We start from the raw sequence: 26823 nt of genomic DNA, 5'->3' as shown, positions 1-26823 counted from the left end.
GCTAACATTTCACTTGCATAGGTAGTGTTGTTTCCCCACATAAAGGGCTGATTTACCCCCCATAGATAGCCTGGCAGACAGGATTGGGCTGAAAGGGGAACCTGTACATTTCAGAGAGCTGCTTTAAAGTCACCCCCACATCAAAGGCAGTACAAATACTGGGTCTCTAACCCCATTAAATCAGACAGTTTTGGATTTTGAATTTAACTTCTGTTAGAAGGACTGCTGTGCAGCTTAAAGAATTCATCTTTGGACTGCAGACTTGGAAGGCCTTCTATTTCTCTTGTGTGGCCCTGCTGCCTGCTGCTCATTTAGTCTACGGAAGGAGAGCTGGACTCTGCCTTCTCTCCAAGTGATCTCCAAGGGCTTGTTGGCTTCCTTCCTGTTGCTTTAGACTCTGGGATATCAAAGTCTCTACCCCTGCTTCTGTGCCTGGCTCACTAGAAGTGGCCCAGATACTTGCAACACAGATTTCGAAGCATTTCCATCTGTGTCTAACAGAACTGGTGCATTAATCCAGTTGCAAGGTAAAATCGGTACATCACATCAGAACCAACACTTTGCCTCTAGAGATAGGCACATTGGACAGTGTATCGCTGCCGTTACAGCTTGGTGAGATTGACACATCCCCTTGACTGCGTAGCAGAATGTGACAAATCGCTCAACGCCTCTCAACTCCAGCATCCGTCTTCGGAACTGACACATTGCCTTCACTGCATGGAGAATATTGATGCATCTCTTTACTTGTGACCAGGAAAGTACTTTGTTCACCGCCACCTGCATGGGTCTGACTCCTGAAGCCGGCCGGTGTTTCCAGGAGGTAGGTCCTAGCTTTGATTTTGCCGTGTGACTGAAAGTAACCTTTTAGTCCTACTTGTTTCCTAACTATTTGCTGCATTTATTCTTTTAAAATTCAATATCTCTACTTCTATACTTTGGATTTTGTCGTATTGGTCTTGTATGTTTAGAATATAATCTATCTTTATATTCCTGTTTGAAGTCTTTTGTGGTGTATTCACTGTGTTACTGTATGTAGCACAATTACTTTACACATTACCTCTTTAGATACGCCTGACTACTCTGTGCCAATTTTCCAGCATGTGAGCACAGGTTATCTTTTAGTGTGCATTTAGCTTACCCCGACCAGGATTGTGGCTTTTGCTTGGACAGGATGCATACCTTTGCAACCAAAAACCCAATTTCTAACAACTACGTTTTTTTGTTTCAGAGAAAAATCTGCCTGATTGAAATGAATATTGCGCTTTTTTCAGATCTTGTTTTGTGCAATTATACTGTAAATGTGGAGCCCCCTCTAAGTAACATAATATATCATTTAAGCCAGAACAGGTTACTTGGATTTGAGGTTTTGAGCAGTCGAACAAGGCCATTGTACCAGAGTAACTGGTTGTTTTTGCTACATGACACCTGGCCAATTTAGCTGAGGGGATTACCATTACAATTGAGGTACACCAGATGGGCCATCAGAAATGCTGGCAGCCAGTAATTCACCTGCCCCTCCTTTCCTCATCCTTGTTTTCAAACAGTAAATAAAAATGTATAGTGCCTACTTTCTCTGACACATGTTGTACAATCATGCCTCATCCAGTTTTATACAAACAAATATATTCCTTAGAATTGGTTACAGCTTCCAAGACTTTCTTAAAGTGGATTTTCACCTGGAACATTATCTTGTCTCATGATGAAGGACTGGCACATTCAATCGTGTCTTCAAAATTTTTTTGCTTCACATGTTTATTTCACAACAGCCAGGGCAAAGAAGTAAAAAAGCAAGTCCTCTTGTTTGTAATTCCCCATTACAGATCTCAGGAAAGAACAGTGTGACTGAGTTATTTCTCATCAGAAGCCTTCAGCCATACCTGCCTGGTGTTTAGAAAGAGTGTGATGGCATTGTGTCTGAACCCAGGCCATAAACTTGATCTACAAAATTAAAGGAAATTGTATTGCGGAAAATCGAATATTATGTGGAATGTCTGGGTAGCCATACCATGTAATATTATCACAATACCCCAAAGATTGTCCTTGGATTCACACTAATAAATCCTTGCCACAGTCGTGGTAGAGTGTCAAACAGCAGTCAGGCTTTACTGGAGGAGCAAGTGTTAAGCATTTTGGAGTACCAACATGGATGATAAGTAATTGACACGATTTGAGAGAAAGCCACACCAATTTATAAAAACAGGTTTTAAAAAAAAATAGGCCCCAAAATTAACAGAATAGCATACATATGACCAGAAGTGTAGATTTTTGAAGTAATATTAAATCAGTGCAATAAAATACATGAAAAAGATAACATTGTGGTCAATGGCAAAACCACTGGTGACAATCGGTCACTTGCAGGTCAAATTACATTGTACTCTTGCAGGGTAAAGGTGATGCGAGTCCCAAGACAGCCATGATAGTCAGTTCGATTTTACCTGGCCCGTGGAAGCCGAGTACAGTGTTGTCCTGGCTGTCCACAGTGCTGAACGGGAGTCACAAGAGAGAGGCTTTTACCACTGTAATGATGCTGCGGTGGAAAAAGATGCAAAGGGACAACAACAGAGAGATTGCTGATGTCAGTCACAGATCAGTTGGAGTGCCCTCTTGATGCAGCATCAACTAAAGGGATTGATTGACAGACTGGTGGCCAACAAGCCTTGGCAGCGGCAAGCACAGTGAAAACTTCTGGAACTTCATGGGAAGGAAGTAGCTGCCTGAAACATCAGGGCACGTGAGATTACAACTCCCACAATGCACTGGATTACCTGGATTTGGGAGAGCCTACAGTGGGCCTGATGGTCACAGATTCTCTGGTTCAAGTAAGGGTTTTTACCTGCAGTTTGCAGGGGACTAGTGCCACTAGTCTAGGGTAGACTGAGGGAGCTTCTGGTTCCCACAGGTGTCCCTCTCTTGAGTGCCAAGTTGTTGCCAGGAATGCGGGTTGTTCACTCAGTTCCAAGACTGTTGCATCGGGGACAATGTATCCGTCTTTTGCTCTGTTGCTGTGGGCAAAGTCCTGTTGTCGGCCATATGGGTCTCTTCTTGGTCCTTTCCTGATGCAAGCTCTTCAGATCTCAGGTTCTGGTGTCAGGGCCCATAAATTCTACATTTGGGGGATTTAAGGGCGTGGGAGCTAGTAGAAAATGGGCAACTAGTCATGCATCTAATCCACCCTTGAGGTGTCCACATCCGGATGTGTAGGTCATCTTTTCTAGCCACAACCCACTATTTCTACCCCTCTAAAGATGGCAGAATACTCATTTAGGTGTACAGATCAGGCTGCTCACCCTGGAGGTGAGGCCAGCCTAACTGGAGGTGTATACCCCCTGCACACCTAATTTCCCTCCTTGCCCGGGTGCAAATGTGCCTGGGGCAGGGGGAGGGCTGTTTCCCCCACTGAGAGTCAGCCCTGATGCACATTAGAGGCGATGTAGCCTTTGAAGCTCATCGCTCTTATGTGCCCCTTCAGTAGCCTGCCTGAGGGGAGGAGCTGCGAACTCCTTTTTGCTAAGGCCCTTGTGCCTCACTCCTGGGAGTGATCACACTGCCTGGCAGGAGGTTATAGACTGGCAGAAGGCATGGGAAAGTGCTGAAAGTGCTGGGGCAAACAGGTGGGCAACCTCTAAGGTGACAACTGGATGCATACTACATCACCCAGGGCATGAGGATCGTGTCAGAGGTGAGAAGGAACATAGTTTGATACCAAACATGACATATTTTAGTGGTACCATAATAGAGCTCCCAACCTTGAGAATGCCTGGTTGGCAGCCCATAGTTATCATATGGCCTGCAAATACTTCTAGTAGTTTCCAATGGAGAACACCACTGTAGGGATATATAGGCTTGCACTTATATGTTCTCACTTTTAATATACTGCACCCTGCATCTATTAGAGGAAGTGCATTTGACTGTGGCCACACATGGTGAGGGTACAGTAACATTTGAGCAGTTTGCACTGTTCCTTCAGTCTGTAATGGGAGACCTGCTGTCACCAGTTTTCTTGGGTCACCTAGGGTGGCACAAAATCATGCTGCAGGCCTGGGGATCCTGTTAGCACCTATGCCCTGAGTACCACTTGTTCCTTATCCTGGAGACTTATAAGGGGGTAAAGTCCTTGCCAATAGAGATTTCCATTTAACACAGAACAGTTTTAGGGAATGAGCACTGTCACCTGGTTAGCAGGCTCCAGTATACTGTCAGAGTCGAAAACTAGCATCTAGTAGTCCAAAGAGGGGAAAATAGTGGGAGGGCATCTGAAAAGAGCCCTGCTTTCTTACATTTACACATGACAAGCTGCACATCTTTTTTAAAGAAGAAAAAATGGGGTGGAACGTAAACGCAACAATTGGAGTGAACAGAATTACATCCCAAGCAGTTAGCAGAAAATGGTTATTTGAATAGTTCATGCAACAACGTGAATTGCTTAATAATGCATTGTTAACAGGAGGTATTGCCATACATTAGTAATATTGTCATACAGGACATAATATCATATTTGTTGGTCCTAGGTGTGGCTATTATCCAGTGATGAAAGGTGTTGCTTGCCCTACAGAAATTTGAGGGCACGACCTACTGATAACTCACAAATGTCTGCAATCAGCATTTAAATCACCAGGCAACCTTACCATCAACCTGAAAAGCACTTTTTTTAACCTGCAAAGGCAGGATGGAAGTCTGCCTTGCTTCATTCTCACGAGCTTTCGATCTTTAATCTCATTACATAGTGACCACTGCAGCAAGGAGTTAACCCATGAGCTATCTTGCTGACCGTATACATGTACCTGAGGCTTTGCCTTTTAATATCAGCCAGTATCAATTAATTTGATATTTTAAGGGATGGACACTGGCCCCTTTGAGTTCTCTCTGTGCGTCAGATCAAAGTGTACAACACACACAACACATCCTCGGCGGAGTACAAAAAAAGTCAGAAAAACATTTCGACTAGAGGGGGCACTGATTGAATACAAATGTAGAGCAAGCAAATATTCATCAATGAATCAGAAAAACGCAGGCTTAGGAGTTTTGCGTTATGTCCGAACTGGTGCACTGTATTTTTTGGGGTAGAGAACCTCCGATGGTAGAAGACTCAAAACAACTTTATGTAAAATAAATTCTACTGCAAAGTTTGGATGATATAAATGGCGCTGAATCGAAGCCAGTAGTAGGCCAAAGTGAAAGTGGAAACCCTAGTAACAGATTTAAAATGAAACTTGTAAACCTGCATTTACCGTTGTACAGTACTGTGAGAGGCACGCTCTGGCAACTGGATATCCCTCCGGAAAACTTTGGGTTAGTAATGTTGAATCCTCTACTAAACTATGTTCATTTGTAGCTGCACCTGTGGTCGGAGCCCCAATGACCCGAACCCAGATAAATGGTATATGTTGGACCCAATATTTACAAAGCACGGCTTTTATAGAGAGTACGTCTGTTTTTGTTCACTCCATAAGGAGGCATAGGTAAGAATTTGATTGGCGTAAAACTTTTCCAAGATTGAATCCTGATTGCTGGCGCTTATGCTGACGTGGCTATGATGTAGTGCATTAAATGCTAGAGAAAAGCTTGACAAAATGTATTTAATTGAAAAAATGTAGGAGTACAGTCCAAGTGACAGCAAATATAGTGCTCGTGGCCAGAGGGCTCACAAGGTGAAATACCACTATAGTGAGCGCTAGCGTGTCATTAAGAAAATGATAGCGTGGATCCACAATTGCAGATACACAGTACAGTCTCTTAAATGTTAGGAAACAACCCATTTCACGTTTTGGCCTTATGTGTTAGTTACAAGGTCATCATCCGACAAAACGAATGAAAGCTCTACTACTGCATGTACCACAGATTTAATCAGAAACCAAAATGAGAGAACTGGAATAGATAATTGCACCAGAGCCTAGCGCAGGAGCTAAAGAATTCACCCAAATATCAGCAAAACTCTCAGTGAGTCGTGGCCGTGAGTGCCTGACAGAGCGAACACTCACTGTGCAAGGAAGGAGAAGGTCATTACAGCCAGGTATGACAAAGCCATCCCTCCTCCTACTCGATTAATATGGCTCATCAACGTAATTAAGTCACACAGTCAACACTCAAATGCCACAAATAGCTAACAAATCCCAAACTAGTGCTAACTAGAAGAAAACCTATTCTATCAGAGGAGCAATATAGGATGGAAAAAACACATCTCGCATCTAGCAACAGCTGTTAGATGTCCTGTATGATGCTGAACACTTGTTTAATGACCAAAGAAAGACCCTTATGTGTGAATTCATCATATGTAAAATCAAGCATTGAGAAATCCAGGAGCTTTAGCTCCTGTATATACATGCACACTCAGGCACGCAACATATTTCACTATACTAAATCACCACTAATCCTTATGGGTTCCGGAGTAGCGTGCTTCTTGCCAAGAAACTGCTTCAACACCCCTTTAGGGGTAACAAGCGCTATATAAATGCTAACCTTTTTTCCTCTTCTATCCCTCCACTAACCTTCTCAATCCATCCACCACCCAAACTACTTTCATATTGCACTATACTAATTCACCACTAATCCTTTATGGGTTCCGGAGTAGAGAGTTACTCGCTGAAAAAAGTGATTTAACCTCATCAGCGCAAACAAGCGCTATATAAATGCAAACCTTTTTCCCTCTTCTATCCCTCCGCTATACTTCTGAATCCAAATAGCTGACAAACCTATCCACCACTCAAATTACTTTCATATTTCACTATACTAACTCAACACTAATCCTTCATGGGTTCCGGAGTAGCATGCTACTCACCGAAAAAAAGCTTTGATGTCTCATCAGGGGTAGTAAGCACTATATAAATGCAATTACAATACAATACTATACAGTAAAGGTGTACGTACACACAAAGAGCAGGCAGACGGCCCTTTTCAAGCCCATCAAATTTACCAGCACTCATGGACACCGACCAACAAGCATGCAAACATCAGTGTACCTAGACCAATCATCAAGCATAACCATATGCAACAAAGAGCACAGGGTGATGAGCATCAGTGAAGCACAGGATGATATACAGAAAGGACATAAGGTGAAGTATATCAGATGAGGCGAGGGTTAAGTGCATCAACTCATCTCAGCACAAGATAATGTGCCAAAAGGGAGCATTAGTGCAGCATCTCAGTGGAACAAATTACGATACACCTGGAGGGGGGAGGCGGAGTGATATGTCTCACACGTGCAATGAGTGTTGTTCGGTTTGGGCGCTGGTTGCTGTTCTTCATGGCAACACTGTTGTGTACCTGGGAAAAATTGAGTGATGCACAATACACTGAGTCAAAAGAGTGTGTCCATTAATGGGGCGCAGACTGACTCTAGGAGGGGCCTGAGGTAATATCCGATAGTTGTACACTGTGATGGGAAATAGGGAAACATGCTGAAGTGCCATGGCACCCAAAAATCAGTCAAACTGTCAGTAATTTGTGACAAGCTCAAGGAGCATGTTTTTTCAGCCAGCAGTATATTTATATTAGGCTTTTAAGCCTGGTATAGCCAAAACTACGAGCCCCAGAATGCAATGTTATTGGCTAAAAAAAGTAAGTGTGTTGCACCAGAATGCAAGGAACCAAGACGGCTGCTTTCCGAAGAGGCTATGATACAGAGCAGAAACTGCATTACCCCGCAAGGATTGTGTTTAAAATTATTATACTTATGTGCCTGAATATCATGAAATGAAATAGTTGTGACTTGTACCACTGGCTGTGGCTCAGTTGGGCTGCCTGATCTTGGGCTTTCTTTTCAGTTTTCTTGAGATGGTTTCTGTCTGAGTCCGATCCCTGACACACATTTGAGTACTAGCTTGTTGTTCCGAGTCTCGCATTGAGGTTTCAGAATTTGGGGGTGGGTGATAGCCTGTCGGCAGCGCAAGTCCCCGGAGTGAGGGCTACTGATTGGCTGGCAGCAAAGATAATCCAGCCTGGCTATGACTATGTACACATCGGGGCAAGCGGCCTGTGGTGATGGTGATATTGTTGCAAGCTTTTTGCTGCTTCTATGGAGTCTGCCCACTTTAGGTCTGATTAGGAGTCGACCGCCAGACTTGTGGGGACACTGAGGTGACGGTCTCACACCCGCCCTATTCCGACTAGGGCGGTCAGACCACCACAGCCCCACTGCAGCTGCCAGAAAATCTCTGTTCCCTGGAAGTGTTGCGGTGGTCATGAGGCAGTAATATGCTGGTGGGACCGCCGCAGTCCTGCCAACCATATTACAAGTTTCCTCTCCGTCGGCGGTCTCATATAGGTTCCTCCTACATCAAAACTCTGTGGCAGAGAGGAAACAAAGGGGGCCCTGCAGTTACCCTTGTACCTCCTCCGCATGTGGATGCACACGGGGGGACACGTTTGCTCCCCTGTCTGCATGTAACCCAGTTCCTGCACGGCATGGAGATTTCAGTTCATGCCATGCAGGAACTGTTTGTGGCGGTGCAGGAACTGTTTGTGGCGTTTCCATTGCAGTGCCCATTTTCACAGCACTGCCTTGGGTACATAAAAAAAAAGCCCACTGGATAGGAAAAAACTCTAAATCTGGCGGTTGGTCTAAACATAGCTTTGATCTTGCAGCGGCAGGGCGGACCTGGCACCGCACCGCCAAAGTCGTAATTGGCCCTTTGTGGTAGATTCACACCAAGCCCACTGATGCACAGAGGAGGCTGGACTGACTTTTAGAGAAGAGTGTGGCTTATTGATATTGAGATGTCCAATCCAGAATAATTGTAATGCTGCATATGCTGGTGTTGGCTACCCGGTAGGAACAAGCACGGTGCTACCTTTACTTATCCTACACTGAACTGACCCAGTTTTGCAGTCTCTGCAGACACTGCCGTGAGGGTATGGCCAACGGCTGGAGGGCTTAAAGAGATAGGCTTTGTGTTGGAATATGTAGACAGCATTATAACTGAGATGCCTACTGGTGGGATTCTGATCTCCTGTTGCATGGTGAGAGGAGTTTAGTTGAAAAGGAACACTAGGCTCAGGATAACAGATCGTTGGTTTGCTTTTGATGTGTTTAAATTATATATTAAGCTGTTCAGCTCCTTACTCTAACACCATGGAGAAAGCAAAGAAACAATGGACAACGCTGAACTTTGCTATTTGTGGAGACAGCTGTAAAACAGATGTTGCCAATGGTCATAATGATGAAGTGGACGGAGTGATGCTTCTAATTGACCACATGATGTGAAAGTCATGTTTGTACAACGGAAAGAAGTGATAGTGAAGATAGAGATTAAGCTAGGCATGGGGTTGTAAACTATAACAGATCAGTCAAGGCTAGACAAACATGGAGGTCAGTTGGTTCAAGTTAAGTCAAGTTGGGTTTGCCTTTGTTTCTGTGGGTCTGGGCAGTCCCAGCCCAGGTGCAGTGTTAATTAAATGTTGTTGCAGATTCCCTCTCCACCACCTCCTTTCCCAGGAACTGGGGTAAGCACTGTTAATGGCTCTATTGTGTGGGGAGTCCTTAGATCCTCCTGATGGACACCATCAATTAAATTGGCCCAGTGGGGACAAAAGCCTGGAATTTGATTATGTGCTGAGCCAGGGAACTATGACAATCCTTAAAGAGCCATAAGGAGTGTCGTTATGATGAAAAGGACTGTGGATTTACACTCAGGATGCATGTTTACTCCTAGACTGATAAAAAATTGGACCCTGCAGGTCTAAGTGGGGCAAAACTATACATTGGTGCAGATTTCACCTACAATGTGTAATACAGTTTAAAACCACAAGATTTCACTAGGCACTAGAGACCTACCCTATGAAAGTTCATTCACATAATAAGGCCTACCTCAGGTCAGTACCAACCCTTGAAGGGTTGATTCTGTGAATGGCTACCTGTGAGCAGATATGGTGCTGTCCAAGAACGTGGTCTCACATGCGTTGCCAGTGCACATACTCACATTCATGTGGTTACTTGTTGACATGCCACCAGCCCTGAGCTAGAAATTGATGAGTCGGCAAAGACAGGGGTAGACTGATGAGCTAACCACGCTTTGAAAACCTTTCCATCCCACTAATGAGCGCGGCCTCTGCTCTGCTAATAACCGATGGGGTCCACATCTTACCAATATTGGGTTGTTTTCTAGTGACACCAAGGTATACTTTATACACTTAAGTTCATTAAAATGTTTGGAATGTGATTGGGTATTTTCATACATTAAAACCATGAGTAACCCAATCGTTTGTGGATTAGGTCTTTGGTTCTGAAGAATTGCCTAGATCGACAACTATTGTAATGTGGCAAGAAACATGTTGACCTTTCTATACAAGCTGGATTAGACCATTATTTCCATATCCAGCCACTGCTTTTACTTATAACAAGAGGACTAAGTTATTAAAATTCACTTAGGTACACTTTAGTTGATTTTAATTCACCATACACCAATCTCCATCCATTTACACACAGAGCACTGCCACTCATACTTCACATATGGCATAAAAATCTAAGGATCTTGGCAAAGAGCACCCTCGAGGGGCTCACCCGCCATTCCAGTGCTGGCCCGACGAGGAACTGCCCTATGATGAAGCATGACACCCATCTGGGTGTGTGAGGGCCATTGTTCCTAAGCAATCAGATCCCCATTCTGGTATCTCAGTCTTTTACCAACCAATACCTTGCTTGCTATATAATCTTCTCAAATAGAAACTGCATACCCCTTTTTGATTGACTCGTTAAATTCTCTGCCAGACTCTGCCTGCCACTTTATCTCACTTTTGTAGATTGCTGCTTTCTCCTTTGTTGATGGTTTTTCCATCTTTCTCCCCCATGTGTGTGTTATTGAAATCACCAAGAGGGGGCAAGAAAGGAAGATCTAGGCTGGATCAAAAAAAAAAATTCTCTTTGTGGTTCAAGCTGAGAGAGGAGCAAGAGAGCTCAGCAAACCTTCAGTACGCACCCACATTGCATTAAAAGGCATGCGCCTCAACAGAACCCACTTATTTGTGGTCACTGTATGGAGCTGGGTTCTTGTTGCAGTGGCCCTACACTTTTTGCCTGGTATTTGATGCAACGTTGACTGAAGTGTACTGGGTTCCTGCTAACCAGGTCCAGTGTTCTTTCCCTAAAAATGTTCAATTGTTTCCCCCATGTGGCACAATCTTTAGCACCCTCTGTGAGTCCCTAGTAAATAGTACTCCTTGTACCTTGGGCCTGACGTACTAAAGAGGGTCCCTAAGGGCAGCAGCACAAATTTTGCCACCCTAAGGGACCCCTTACCAAGCACATGCGAGGCTGCCATTGCAGGCTACATATCTTGTTGCAGACTAAAGTGAAAGCACAACATGTCACACATCCCTTTGTGCCATGTCCACCAACACTGCATGTAATATTTGTAAGTCACCCCAACAGCAGGACCGACAGCCCTACGGCAGGGTGCGGACTATTACATGTGAGGGCATACCTGTATGAGCAGATATGCCCCTGTGCTGGTCAATCCTATCACTGCCAGTACAAGTGACTAGGGAAGCCATTTTAAAACATGTGCCGTGCACTGGTGAAAACAAGTTCCCCAGCTACATGATGGCTTCACTGAAGATAGGGATGTTTGTTATCAAACATCTTGTATTGATAAACCCACACTGATACATACAACCAGAGGGCACCTTGGAGGTGCCTCCGAAAACCTACCAGCCTCTGGTGTGCTCCCTGACTGGTTTCTGCCAGCATGCCACACCAGACACTGTTCTAACCTTCTAGGGTGAGAGCCTCTGCTCTCAGGAGGCCCAGAAAAAAGCCTGTCTGGGAAAAGGGTATAACACTCCTCTCACAGTATGACCGGCTGACTAGCCTTCTGTCAGAATCAATAGACTCAAATTCCTATTAGCACAGAAGCAGAATGAAGCCTAATTCCCAATGCCTCTCTCAATATTTTCATGCTAGGCTTTAGTAATTCCTTCGCAGGTAAGTACTAAGAGGGGGAGAGGGGATAGGGAGTGAGAGAAGAGACTGCCAAGTAGCAGGTTCAGCTAGCTCAGCTGCATCTAAAGACTGCTAAGTATCTGGTTCCGCTAGCTCAGCTGCATCTTCCTTCCTTCTGTAAACAGTTACAACAATTCAACTCTTATTAACTAATCTCTTACCAGAAAATCAGTTGATTTTAATATGTGTTAAAGTAAGTCAATACTAACTATGCCCAAAAGACAGTATTAATGGATTAAGAAATAATGGGCGTAGAAGAGCAAGCGCTAATAGTTTTGACAACTCGCTCTAATCCAGAAACAATATCGAGGCAACGCGAAGTGTAGAATTCCACACGTGCGAATACCTGGATAACAATACCCTCTAGTATAGCGTTTTCCTCATGAGCATGCTACTATCGAATTTAAGGAACAAGCATGCTTGAGAGAGAACGCTAGTCACTTGAATGTAGACTGCTCAAGAGCATGCACGTTGTAAATAAGGAAAGGGGCATGCGTCAAGACGTAGCACTAACCTGAAGCTTGGGAAAACAAGAGTTCCGAACTGGCGAAACTAAACGTTGGACCAGGCGGAACTACCCTGTCTGACTAAACGCGACGGACACAAGAGGAGAAGCTGCTGTAACGGTGAGAACTCCGGTGAAGTGCGCATTAGAACGTTGAAGCGCGCTTCACCAGACCCCAAGATTCCGTGGCAGACTAGAATGCTGACTAGTGTGTGAGCTGGCGGCCATATTAGAATAGGAAGCTGAGGTGGTTGCTAGAGTTGGGTAACGAGGAGGAAACCTCCTGTGAACCCTGAAAGTATCCCCTCTCAACGGGGTTTCCTCCGTACCTGGTTTAAAGGGAAATTTCTGGTGAAAGGCTTTAATTAAGCGTGGGGCATGAACATCAGTGTCTTTTTCCCATGATCTTTCATCAAGTCCATAACCTTTCCAGTCAACTAAGTGGTAAAGGTCGTCGTTTATCTTTTTAGAGTGTAAGATCCTTTTGACCTCGTATTCCACGGCTCCATCTATAACCAAAGGAGCAGGAGGAGTTTTTTGTCTCAAAACTGGTTGAACCTTTTTAAGTAAGGAGATATGAAAGACTGGATGTATCTTAGTGTTTTCTGGGAGAGTTAAATGGTAAGTAACTGGATTGATAATTTTTTCAATAGGATAGGGCCCCACAAAGCATGGCTGGAACTTACGGATCCCTTTTAATTTTAAGTTTTTGGTGCAGAGCCAGACCTGATCTCCTATTTGAAAATTGGGTTCTTTCTTTCTCTTAAGATCAGCAAAGTGTTTATAGCGGTTTTTAGCTAGTGTTAAACTGTGAGCTGCCGCCTGATGAACGTTAGTTATGTGTTGGGCCATTTCTTGCACTGCTGGAACTTCTACATTACCAAATTCAATGTGAGAATTAGGATGTCTGCCATAATTCATGAAAAAGGGGGAGTACCCTGTGGACACATTTTGGGCATTATTGTGAGCAAACTCAGCTGTCCACAGGATTCCTGGCCAATCATCTTCCTCATCTAATAAATAGAGTCTGAGATACTGTTCAAGTTCTTGGTTCGTTCTCTCAGTTTGGCCATCAGTCTCCGGATGGAGGCTGGTGTAGTATTGATGGTCAATAAACAACCCCTTAGTGTAAGCTTTCCAGAACCGTAACAAAAACGGAGACCCTCTATCGGTGATTAATACCTTAGGTACACTATGGAATCGAATTACTGCATGGTTAAAAAGGTGGGACAGTTGTTTTGCTGTGGGTATTCCTTTGAAAGGTATACAGTGAGTCATTTTTCTGAAGGTGTCTACACAAACTAGGATTGTATTGAAACCTTGGGACGATGGTAAGTCTACAATTAGATCTAAGGAGACGGTGTGCCAAGGATACGGGGGAGTGGGCAATGGCTGTAAAAGCCCCATTGGGGACTGTCTCTCCGTTTTTCCCCATGCACAAATCTTGCATCCTAAAACGTATTGACGTATGTCTCGACTCATGTGAAGCCACCAGAACTTTCATTTGAGTCAGTCTTCAGTCTTTTGTACACCTTTATGACCATCCAGAGGATCGTCATGACACTCATACATTGCTCTGATTCGAAGGTCTTCAGTGGGTAAAAACAATGTTTTGTCCTGGTAAGGCAACCCATCTCGAACCATTCGTTAGGGGTCTTCAGCGACCCAGTCTTCGATTTCTGTTTCATTCATTGAGCATCTGATTTGTTCTTCCAAAGGTATTTGTGAAACACTTCCTATGATTTTGTCTTCAGGTATGATCAGTTGACTGTCAATATTCTTCTTTTGGTTATTTGTATCCAAACTGGATAATGTGTCTGCTTTACCATTCTTTGAACCCGGTCTGTAAGTTATAACAAAGTCATAATCTGCAAAGTAAAGCGACCAGCGAAGTTGACGAGGAATAAGTGTTCAAGCTGATCTTAGGAACTTCAAATTCCGGTGATTGGTGAATACTGTCACTGTGTGTTTTGCACCAATCAAATAGAGCCTCCAGTCCTTAAATGAGTCCTTGATGGCTAAAAGTTATTTTTCTGTGATGGTGTAGTTACATTCTGCTGGATTCAATTTACGAGAGCGGTAAGTTACCGGATGCAATTGTCCCGTTTGCATATGCCTCTGAGAAAGTATTCCCCTGATGGCAAATTCTGAAGCATCTGTCTCAAGATAAAAAGGTTTGGTAGGATCTGCATGAAGTAAAACAGGTGCAGTGGTGAAACCCCTTTTAGGCAAGACAAAAGCTTCCTCTGTTTCTTCTGATCATTTCAAAGTTACTCCCTTCTTCAATAATCATGTCAACTGTAGAATTTTCTGGGAAAAGTCCTGTATAAACCTTCTATAGAAATTCGCGAACCCGATGTAGCTCTGAACCTCTTTGATGGTTGAAGGGGACTTCCATTTGGGTACTTACTGATCTCAATTTCTGTTCATCCATTGTAATTCCGGAGGGGGACAGTACAAACCCTAAGAATTCCACAGAATTTGTGTTGAATTTACATTTCTCAAGTTTAGCGAATAAAGCATTTTCTCTTAAGCGCTGAAGCACAGCTCGTATTTGCACGTGATGTTCTTCTTCTATATTGGAGTAGATTAAGATATCGTCTATGTACACAATTGCACACGTGTCGCTAAAATCACTTAATACATTGTTGATTAAATATTGGAATGCTGCTGGAGCATTGCACAAGCCGTGTGGCATAACAAAGTATTCATAGAGTCCATACTTGGTCCTGAAGGCCGTTTTCCACTCATCACCTTCCCAAAGTCTGACCAAGTGATAGGCTCCTCGCAAATTTAGCTTGGTGTAAATCTTTGCTTCTTTTACTTGATCTAGAAGTACAGAAATGAGAGGTAAAGGGTATCGATTTTTTGTAGTTATCCTGTTTATTGCTCTAAAATCAATACAAGTTCTAAGTTCTCCTCCTTTCTTGGGCATAAAAAAAAGAGAAGAAACCGGGGACTGCAAAGGTCTGATAAATCCATTCTCCAGGTGTTTCTTTAAGTATTCTTTTAAATGCAGATTTTCCTTTTCCGTCAAAGCATAGGTGCGACTGCAAGGCAAATACGCCCCAGGTTCCAGATCAATCTTGCAGTCATAGGGTCTGTGAGGTGGTAACTTCTCAGCCATGACTTCGTCAAATACGTCAGCGAAATCTCAATACCCTTCTGGAATTTCAGTTGTCTGAATAAAACACACTGACGCTCCATTCCCACAAAGCTGAGAGACAATGCTAGATTCTAATTGGTCATTTCTTTCCTTAAAGCAAAGTTTTCTGCAATGCTCGAAATTTAACTCAACTGTCCTAGCCTCCCAATTGATAGACGGGTTGTGTTCAGTTAGCCAATGAAGCCCCAAAATTAGTTGGAACTGTGGGGTGTCAATTAAATTGAACTGTAAAATTTAGCTATGACCTTCGTTGGTTATCATTTGTATGTTTTCTGTATGGCTTGTGATTGGTCCAGAAGTCAAGTTGGTTCCATCGACCGCTCTCACAACTTCACTACTTTCTTTCTTGATGGCTTGTAGACCTATCTAAGCAGCAAATTTTAGGTTGCAGAAGATACTGGTTGAACCAGAATCTACCATCAATGTGACATCCTTCAAAGTCACGTTTCGAAATTTCAACGTCATGGTCATAATTAGGTGAGGAGACGATACTTACAGAGTATTTGCCAAATGACTTTTTATTGGAGTTGTATCTTCGTTCGCATCCACCAGTCCAATTCCACTTACTGGTGGTGCTGCAAGTTTTCTTTAGCCTTCATTGGAGTCTTAGGTATCTTCAGACAAGCCTTCACAAAATGCCCACTGCTTCCACAAAATAAACATAGTTTATTTTGTCATCTTTTCTCCTTTTCCTCTTTGGACAAAGGACCTCGAACGGCTCCAATTTGCATTGGTTCTGCTCCGGTAGAATTTTCTGTAGGTCGAGTAGTTTCAGATTTACTTTGGTCAAAACGAGGAACACTAGTTCGGAATTCTCTCTTTCGTTCTCCTTTTCGTTCACTCTGTCGAAAGTCTATCTCTAAAACTAAATCAATTAGAGCAGAGATCTCTGTAGGACGATTCGGAATTTGTGCCAATGTATCCTTCAATTCTTCTCTTAGCCCTCTGTAAAAGACTGCTGTTCTTTTGTTCTCAGGCCATTCGGTTGAATTGGGCCAGGTAAGTGACCAGCTCACAATTCTCTTGTTTTAATTCTAGTAGCTCATTGTCCGTGGCCCGTGATGCTTGCCTCCTGTTGAAAATTCGAAGGAATTCTCTTTTGAAGCCTTCAAAACTGTATAAAATGGGGGCATTTTTGGTTACTAATGGCATGGACCAAGAGGCAGCATCACCACTGAGGTACGATAGAATGAATGAGACACGAGACTGAGCATCGGGGAAAATCATTGGGCGACCCATAAAATGGAGGGAGCATTGAGTTGAGAAAATTTGGGCCTTTTGGGGGTCACCATTAAATCGCTCTGAAGGGGCCAAAGGTATTACTGGGGATAACGAATTAATGACCTGTGTGGGAGTGAATGATAAGGAACTTGTGGTGGAACCTTGAGTTCCAAAGGTTGGTACCTTTTGACTAGTTCCTGAAATTGGTGCTTCTAATCTACTAGCTAGCTCTGCCGTTTCTTCCCTAGAGTTGACCATTTCTTGTCTAAGAATTTTATTCTCCTCCCGAACAGCTTCCAAATCTCTTTGAATGTACACCAAAATATCACCCAAATTTTTTGGGTCAAAACCTTCTGCCATTCTACTCAGGTGCTAGTACCAATGTGGGCACTTCACTCTGTCAGAATCAATAGACTCGAATTCCTATTAGCACAGAAGCAGAATGAAGCCTAATTCCTAATGCCTCCCTCAATACATTCCTGCTAGGTTTTAGTAATTCCTTTGCAGGTAAGTACTAAGGGGGGAAAGGGGATGGGGAGTGAGAGAAGAGACTGCCAAGTATCAGGTTCAGCTAGCTCAGCTGCATCTTCCTTCCGTGAACAGTTACAAAAATTCAACTCTTCTTAACTAATCTCTTACCAGAAAATCAGTTGATTTTAATATGTGTTAAAATAACTTATCTTACCGTGTAATGACTTGGATTTAGCCTCTCTTCTATGTGGCTCTTATAGTGTAGATAAGGAGGTGATGACAAGAGCCTTACTAGTATTCTTTATTTTCTTTTGCAGGTGAGAAGAAGAAGAAGAAGAAGAACTCCTTCGATAACCTTCTACGTGGTGATGTTTCGGTAAGTGGAAACAGTTCTGCATCTCAATGATAGTTTGATAATATTAAACGCATTGGAATCTTATTGCTGACAACGAATAGCGAAAGAGTAAGTCAATACTAACTATGCCCAAAAGACAATATTAATGGATTAAGAAATAATGGATTCGCTCTAATCCAGAAACAATATCGAGGCAACGCGAAGTGTAGAATTCCCCAAGCACGAATACCTCGATAACAATACACTCTAGTATAGCGTTTTCCTCATAAGCATGCTACTATTGAATTTAAGGAACAAGCATGCGTGAGGAGAACGCTAGTCACTTGAATGTAGACTGCTCAAGAGCATGCACGTTGTAAATAAGGAAAGGAGTATGCGTCAAGACATTGCACTAACCTGAAGCTTGGGAAAACGAGAGTTCCTAACCGGCGCATCTAAACGTCGGACCAGGCGGAGCTACTGAGTCTGACTAAATGCGACGGACACAAGAGGAGAAGTTGGTGTAATGGTGAGAACTCCAGTGAAGTGCGCATTAGAACGTTGAAGCGCGCTTCACCAGACCCCAAGATTCTGTGGCAGACTAGAATGCTGACTAGTGTGTGAGCTGGCGGTCATATTGGAAATCTAGCGCCACCAGCAACTCAACCAACTGAGATCCCTGGGGTGTCGTGGTCTCTGTTTGTGTGAATAGGAAGCTGAGGTGGTTGCTCGAGTTGGGTAACGAGTGGGAAACCTCCGGTGAACCTTGACACCTTTCTAGGCTGGCAAGGTTCTAAGAGCAGCTGTCTTCGAAATGTAAATCTCCCCCTCCATTGGCTACTACCCTATACTCCCCTAACTCCTCTAAATTCAGTATTTAGGGGAGTCCCTGGCACCAGTGAATTAGATCATGATGACCTAAGAAGAGAGAGGACATCAAAGAGCTGCAAAATCAGAGAGGAGAGAAGAAGTAGCTGACCTGGTACCAACCCTGCCGGCCTGTCTGCATTCTCTTTGAAAAGTGCACCAAAGCGGACACTTTCTGCAGCTTTTGACTCCGGAACCTTGGGAGGACTTCCTGCCTTCGCAAAAGACCTAAGACCTACCGTGAACAGCAGACCTGTTCTGCGGGCACCCTGCAGAAACTGTGAAGCAAAGGCTCTGAAGACTCTGGAACCACAAAAACCTAACACCTGAAGCCACCACTGGACCCGTCGCTCCAAGCCTGACTCAAAGAATGCCAACTGTGTCAACAATGTCCCCCAGCCCTACAGAGCTTGAGTCCAACCTCTGGACCATTCAACGCTGCCTGCAGCCTTTACATGCTTGCCCCCTCTATTACAACTGCTCCAGTAAGGAAAACACGACACCTAAGGACACCTCTGCATCCGTTGCCCCTGGACTGTGGAGAAGAGGACCAAGGGTGTCCCTTTCTCCCTGAGTATCGCAAGGCCTGAGCTCCCCTGGTGGTTCAGTCCAACTGACCTTCCAGCCAGAGCCTTCAGCCTCTTTTCGCAGTGACCGAACTCCATTGAAAACCATTGGGCTACGGATGCTGTTTTGCACCCTGCACCCAGCTGCCCTCATGCCGCTGGTGGTGTACTGTTGGTGCTGCCTTGGCCCATCACTCACCTTAACTCCTGGAGATTGGTCCCTAAGTTGCTGTACTATAACTGTTTGCAGAACCTGTTCTCCCTTCAATGGGATAACATTGCCGAGCTCAAAAATTGTACTTTGTGTCCACTTGTTAAACTGAAAAGAATGCCTATTTAAAAACGTACTTACCCGAACGATTTTTCTATGATGTCTAAAAATATAGAAAGATGCTTTCTATTTTCATAAATTGGTGTGGATCTCCTTCTTGAGTCGTGTGTGTCATTTATCGATCATTGCGTATATTTGCAGAGGTCTTTTATTCCTCTTGGTTAAACCTAAGGCTGCTCGACCACACTACTCCTGATATAGCACCTTGGGATTACTAGAGCAAGCCCCTGTCCACGTATGAGGTAACCCCTGGACTCTATACACAGTATATCAGATTATTGATATATCACATAAAGTGCCAGCTTCTTACAGTCAGATAGCCCTATCATAGTTTTTTGCTAACGAGAGTCAGGTTAAATCTAGTGCACTACCTATTAGCTGACACCCAGGGATGAAATAAAGTTAGCGACACGGGTCCATGCAGTTGTGACTGCTTCTCGGAGAAAGACTCTATGGACATTATTATGTTTTGAGACCAAAGACATCGATTTATTTTACCGGTCTTTGTAGGGAAACAATTTTCATAAGTAAGAGGGACTTTTTTATATTTGCAAATGCTGCCTAACATTCAAGTCTGTTTTGATGTGCCTAGCTTTTTAATAGGGGATGTAAGAAGCAGAAAGCGATGACTTGAATTGACATAAGGGGTGGTGGGACACTAACACTGGCTGTCATGATTTTAACATTTAAAAAAATGTGTGTCATGTTTTAATGAATTTATGTCTTTTTATTGTGTCTGCAACATTTATGGTTTTAATTAACTGAATAAAGTTTTCTGGACTCTGACACATCGACGCTGGTACTAACAGCAGCAAGGAAACCTTTGCTATCATCAAAGATTTCAATGCGTCTCCTGCTACCTCCAATAACACCAACCCCTGGTACAAATTTTGCAGCAAGCTGTCAGAATTCATCAGTAACGAAATCACCTGCATATATTGAAAATTCGACCCTCAACCGGACCAGTGTTACGGTCGCAACTCAACTTCCCATCAAGGGCCAAGAACAAACCCTGACCGTGTGTCCTGCCATCACCACCATCAAAACCTCTGCTACCATAAATACCATCCATTTGGGGTCTCATCTAACTCTTGCCCCCGCCACGCCTTCACCAAAGGACACCTACTGATCAACGAAAATCAAACAACCATCCTCAATGCCTTCATCAAATCAGCCACTTTCCCAGACACTTGAAAACATGTCACTGTCATGCCCCTACTCAAGAAACCATCTAATGACTCAGTCACGCTTTCCAATTACAGACCCATTAACCACCCCATACCTGCAAATTTCTTAGAGAAAGTAATCAACCGACACCTCTCTGAAGACTTCAGCAACCACCAGCTTCTTGATGCCACGCAGTACAGATTCAGGCCAAACCACAGTAGAGAAACAACACTCATCACCAACACAAATGACATCCGCAAGATCCTTGACAGAGGAGACACAGTAACTCTCAATTATTTAGACCTCTCTGCAGCATTGGACACAGCCCCACATTCCAAGGTCATCAGGTGGGTGCATGATTTTGGCATCCATGGACCTGGTCTCTGCTGGATCTGCTCCTACTTAACGGATAGAACACAAGCTGTAAGCTTGCCACCTTACTCTTTGGAAACCTGCAAACTGATCTGCAGGGTGCCTCAAGGATAATTGCTCAGCCACATCCTCTTCGACACATACATGATCACTCCAGTCAATGTCATCCATGCCCTCAACATCCTCTCCTACACTGATGTCATGTAACTCATACTCGCCCCCAACACAAGAAACAAGTTCACCTCATGTATGCCTGAAGTTGTAACTGAAGCCAACGGACTCAAGCTCAATTCCGACAAGACATAAGTAGCGGCATTCAGCAAGAACAACTCACCATGGCACTCCAACTGGTGGCCAACCTAGCTCAAACACACACCCACCACCAGAACTCACACCAGGATCCTTGGTATTATAATCAACAGCAAACTGGACATGACCGCACAAGTCAACACTATCACTGCATCCTGTTTCCACACCTTGAAAATGCCAAGGAATATCGTCAAATTACCCCTAAGCAACACTAGAAAAGACATCACTCATACACTAGTCACCAGAAAGTTGTATTATGGGAAAACCCTCTACACCAGGATCATCAAGCAACTCACCAGAAGACTGCAAACTATCCAGAACTTAGTGGGCAGACTCATCCTCAATCTCCCACACAAAACTCACATCACATCACACCTCAGGGAGCTCCACTGGCTCCTAATACACAACTACACTCATTTCAAACTTCTCACACAAATTTAAGGCACTACATAACATGGGCCCACTCTATCTAAAAGTTGCATCTCCTTCTACCTACCACCTAGACACCTCTGCCCCACATGACTCCTACTCATACACGTCCCACACATACACAGATCCATGTCAGGAGGACAGGCATTCTCTTACATCACTCCAACCTTCCAGAACATACCACAGCCTCCGCCACTCTTTTTGAATTCTACAAGAACCTGAACCAAACTATCATGGGCAGGGCTAGGCACAAGCACCTGCTCAGTGCCAGGACACCCTCGTGGGTGATAGCGCATTTTACAAATACACATAACATAACATACCTAATAGCAAGGACTACACAAAATTAATTGCATCAACAATCCCCCAAACTGTCACTTGATTCAAAGATGGAGGCTTCACTCCTTTCCAAAGTTTACAGGACCTACTTTAATAAAAAAAAAACTTCTTTACTACTTGTTACTTCGGAAACCATTTCATTCCCTGTCTGTGAGAAAGTCATGTTAGAGGGCCCTAGGTTTATCAGGAGTTACTGGACCCATATTGTGTATATTGTGTATATTGTGGTTGTTTACCTTTAATTTGCTCTGCCATTTGGACTGCAGACTGGTAAACTAGGGGACTAAGTACCCCTTTCAGTACTTGACTCTCAGGATGGTGAGGAAGAATTGCCAAAGGCCGACTCAGGTGCATTTGGCTAAAACCTCAAAACTGAATAAAATCTAGCACTCAATAAACCAATGCTCAGCCAGTGCCTTTATTAGAAAAGAAAATACTCTTTAACATACCCTCAGCTGATGTATACAAAATGAAAGTGACAAAAAAACCATTAACAGTATAAATTATCTAGCCTAAGTATTTGTTAGAGAGGATAGGTGATGCTAAAACATTAGCTTCTATAGTAATTGGCAAGGCTGCATGTAACAAAATGTCTTCTTACAGACTTTAACATACGCTATTTACATAATAAAGACCTACTATTTTTGCCATATGCTTTGTGCAGCCAACAATACAGACCTATGGTCTATGAAATATACTTTTCATAATCATCAAAATAGGTTTACAGATTTGAATAACAAGTTTCACAATAACACAAAAGACCAGGTGATTTAGCAGAATGGTAAGCGACTTCCAAATAAGGCAAACCTACAACTTTGGCCAGACTTAATCACACACGTGTGAAACCTCTGCTGCTACCGCTTTGTTTATTGGTTGCCTAGCAAACAGGGACATAAATGATTTTCTTCCGTTTCACTTTTTTTTAAAACAATCCTATCTGTAGCAGTGCTGCACTCTGCAGATGCCCTATAGTTCAGTGAGGGGTGACGCAATTCTTTCTGACCCACCCAGCACTTTTCTGCCATTGTCTAAGGCTGCTCGACTTTTCCCTCCCACCTTTGTGCCTGCACCAAGGGTGCATGGGCAGTTGCGATTGGCTTCGGGACAACCACTAGAGAACAGGACACAAACAGAGTGAGTAGATATGTGCTGGTGTCCCAGTGAGACCGTAGGAGACTGGTCACAAGCAGGAAGACTATCGTCCTTGGGAGCATGGTTACCAGTCTCTTCTCTGTAGAGTTATACAACACCTCTGTTCGCAGCAGTAAGACAAGGGGATTGATTTCAGTGCATGAGATTGCATGGACAATCCTCTGAATGATGTCCACACTTTTCCTAAGTCCCTGGCTGTGGCAGTGAATGGTGGCAGTTATCTGAAAAATTGATGATCACAATATGGATTTTTTCATTGTGGCCCACATAAAGTGCCTGCAACTTCACAGTGCATGGCCATAGTAAAGATTGTTAGAATCTGGTTGGTGCCCATGGCATCAGGGCTCCCATGCAGGAATGGTCCAAAGTTGCACATGAATGGCAGGCTCAACAAAGAACATTTGGGTGCCAACTAAATTTGGCTCAGGGCATTTAGCTCAAGGATACCCTAGGTTAACAAGGAAAACATGGTGGCTCACTGCAATTGGAGCAATCACTCCTCTTTTCCTCAATACCACACTTCTAAGGACATGATCAGACCTTTATAGCCTCCTCACCACTACTTCCTCCTACTTTTAACAGGTGTTTCTCTGTGAGGGTTTCTGGGTACACCCTCGAACCACTGACCTGGGGCATATCACCTTAAAGCAGGACCCCACAGATCCTCAGCTGTATGTCACAGTCAATACCAATAATAAACTGCTATCCTGAAATGCACCTCCTTTGGGGTGCAAGAGAATAGTATGCAGGAGCACAGTGGTACCCACTTATTCAGTGGATCCAGGAGTACTAATCAAGGACACAACAGGTCCACTCCTCGCTGGTTCTGGGTAAGAATCAGGTACTGCTGGCACAGGCTCTGAAGAGAATCCAAGTTAAGAGTGGGTACCCACCCCAAGCCTCTAGACAGGGATCCAACTGTTGGGCTGGCCCTTCCTATTTCTTCGTTTCCAGATCTGATCCTCAGCTCATCCTGCCTGAGCAGGAGGTTAAAAGGGGAGTTGGAGAATTCTGTCATTGATGAGACTTTCATCCAATCTAGTATTGCCACCTCAGCCCCCACATTTAACTGATGTCACCAAAGTCCAGTTGACTGACTGTCCAACACCTCCACAGCACGCTAGAAAAGATCCAGAAAAGCAAATATTTCCAACATTTGGTCAGATTAGCTCTGCTTAACTTATCCTGGCCCATGAATACCTTTGTCTTCCCTCTCAATTGTCAAAGGGGTCTCTGTTGGACACAGGATAAATGAGTCTACCAACACTGTTTGTGCTGGGAGCAACTTCTAACCAAATTAACGGAAAGCTGCAGCTAGCTGCCGCTGAAATTCATATTTCTGCCCATGTCCTCCATTAGGAGAGGAATTAATCTCTTCTGGAATGGGCATCTTGTTCTAGGAGGCCTTTTATCTGTCAACTGAGAACATCCATTATTTCTACCCAACCCGCTTTACAAGAGATAATTTAATTAAATATATGAAATGATTCAAATAGGATAAAATTGACCTTTTATCTTAAGTCTAGGCCCAGAAAACGTAATACAAGGCACTAACATATGTCATTGTACCATGTAAAAATTGATAATTTAGCACATTTTTACCAATAAAGGGCTGAATTTAAAAAAAAATAAAAACATTTTACCCAATACGAAATTTCTGTTCCCATTTAGTTCTCAAAATTATATATGAGCCATATATAATTTAAACTGCTCACAGCCGCTTTCCCCAACTGTCTACATGTATCTGACCTTATTCTAGGAGGTGGACACGCGAGGTGACACCTATAAATCAATTTCCGGGTGCCTTTCAGTGAGGGAGGCTCCATTCTTGAGTCTCACAGAAGATCAAAGTCAAGAAAACTGTGGGGTGGGGTGGGGTTGGGGGGTGGGGGTTTACAGGTTGAACCTACATTGTGCTAGCCTGTTTTTTTTCTTTATGTTCCTACACATACATAGTAAACCGAGTACAGGGAGGTTAAGGAATGCTACAGACTCTGGTGCACCAAAGACATTATTACCATGTGGGACCCTGTCTTACACCGTGTTATGCACAAACAAAACAAAGGGGATCTACTTTCCTCTTGAGCCCAGCCCTCAGACACAGGGCTTACAAAATAAAACAAGCATTGGCAAATTCATTAGGTCTCAGTCTTATAATGTGAGCGCTAAGCCATTGGCTTTGCCTCAGCTTGTTTGCAAGACATTGCAATGTATTAGATTGTATTCCATTGTATTGCACTGTTAAAGAAGTAAAATATACATTAAGTTCTAAATTTAAAGGAAAACTCTTGCCAAATAATTTCGACACAGTTAGGATCTGAAAGACATGCTCCAGCAGTCTGGGGCTCTGCAACTCCCCAGGATGCTGACTTGTGGGCATTTGAGAGAAAAGGTATTTATCCTGTCACTCCAGGTACTCCTTCTGCCTCTTATGCAGGCTGAGTGAGTCCTTCCCACAGCACCATAAAATCTGCCGGCGTGTGCCAAGGAATGCACTTTCATGAACCATGAGGTAGACAGGATGTAAAAGTAAACCAACCATATAAAGTCTGCTCTACAGTCAAACCTGGCAAAAATCCTAACTGTTGCTGAGCTTTTATGGATGAGCTGGGAGAGGTAAGAGCAATACAGAGAGTGCAAGGTGGCAGGTATATGAATGCAGAAGCAGCGCACTGGTGGCCGAGCTACAGAAAATATTGCACTCCCATGGAGCAGTCTAGAAAAAAAATAGATCCTCAATGTGAGTGGTGGAAGAATTAAAGTCATTCAACCATAAAGAAGGTAAAGAAGCTACACGTTAGGGGAGAGACAAACACAAGAAGAACAAAGAAAGCGACTGAATTAGAAGCAAGCAAATTATATTGAAAAGTAAGCCAACCGAAGAGAATGAGCTGACCCTAAGCCCACTCTAACGACTGCTATTGTACAAAATAGTTCTTTGACAAGAGACAGCTAAAAGCAGTCTGTAGGCAAGACCTAAACAAGGCACCCTGCTCTTCAGAGCTCACACTTCCCTTGCACAGTTAGAAATAAATAGATTCTTCATACTCCTTCTGACACCCCAACCCCTGTCAGCAGCTAATACCAACTCATCCAAGGCGTATGCATACATTTAACTGTTAAGTTTCAACGCATTCCAACGCATTCCATGGATCCTCCACAACAATATTATTCGCCCCTATTTACACGTTTCTGGTTATAGTTACAATATCTGCCAAGAGTGGATGGGAATCCATGTTACCACATGTCCTATCTTTTGAAGGATAACTGAAAGAATTGTTTCAGCTGCCATGGAAACCCCAAGAAGATGCTATTCTATGGGAAAAAGCAGCACTGGGCCCATACATTGTGTCAAAAGAGCAACTGTAGTAAGAACATTCACTACAAAGTTTAAGGGCAGATGCAGCTTTCCCCAGACTGGCCTTGATAAAACTAGGACAGTGTACATTTACCTTGTGCCTGAATTTTTTAAATCATTCCTACCTGGCACTGTGCCATTCCTAGCATCTAAACAGTGGCACTCTAGTAAACAGGCAAACAATCTCACTTGTCTGGTCTTGCAACTAGAGGTTGGGGGAATCGATCGAGTGAAACAGTCTTTGAAACAGATTTCATTATTTCACATTAATGCCTCATTTTAGCCAGCACCAGTTTTATAAATG

This window comes from Triturus cristatus, chromosome 12 (genome assembly GCF_964204655.1).
Source record: "Triturus cristatus chromosome 12, aTriCri1.1, whole genome shotgun sequence".
NCBI lineage: Eukaryota > Metazoa > Chordata > Amphibia > Caudata > Salamandridae > Triturus > Triturus cristatus.
This window is presented reverse-complemented; position numbering follows the sequence as displayed.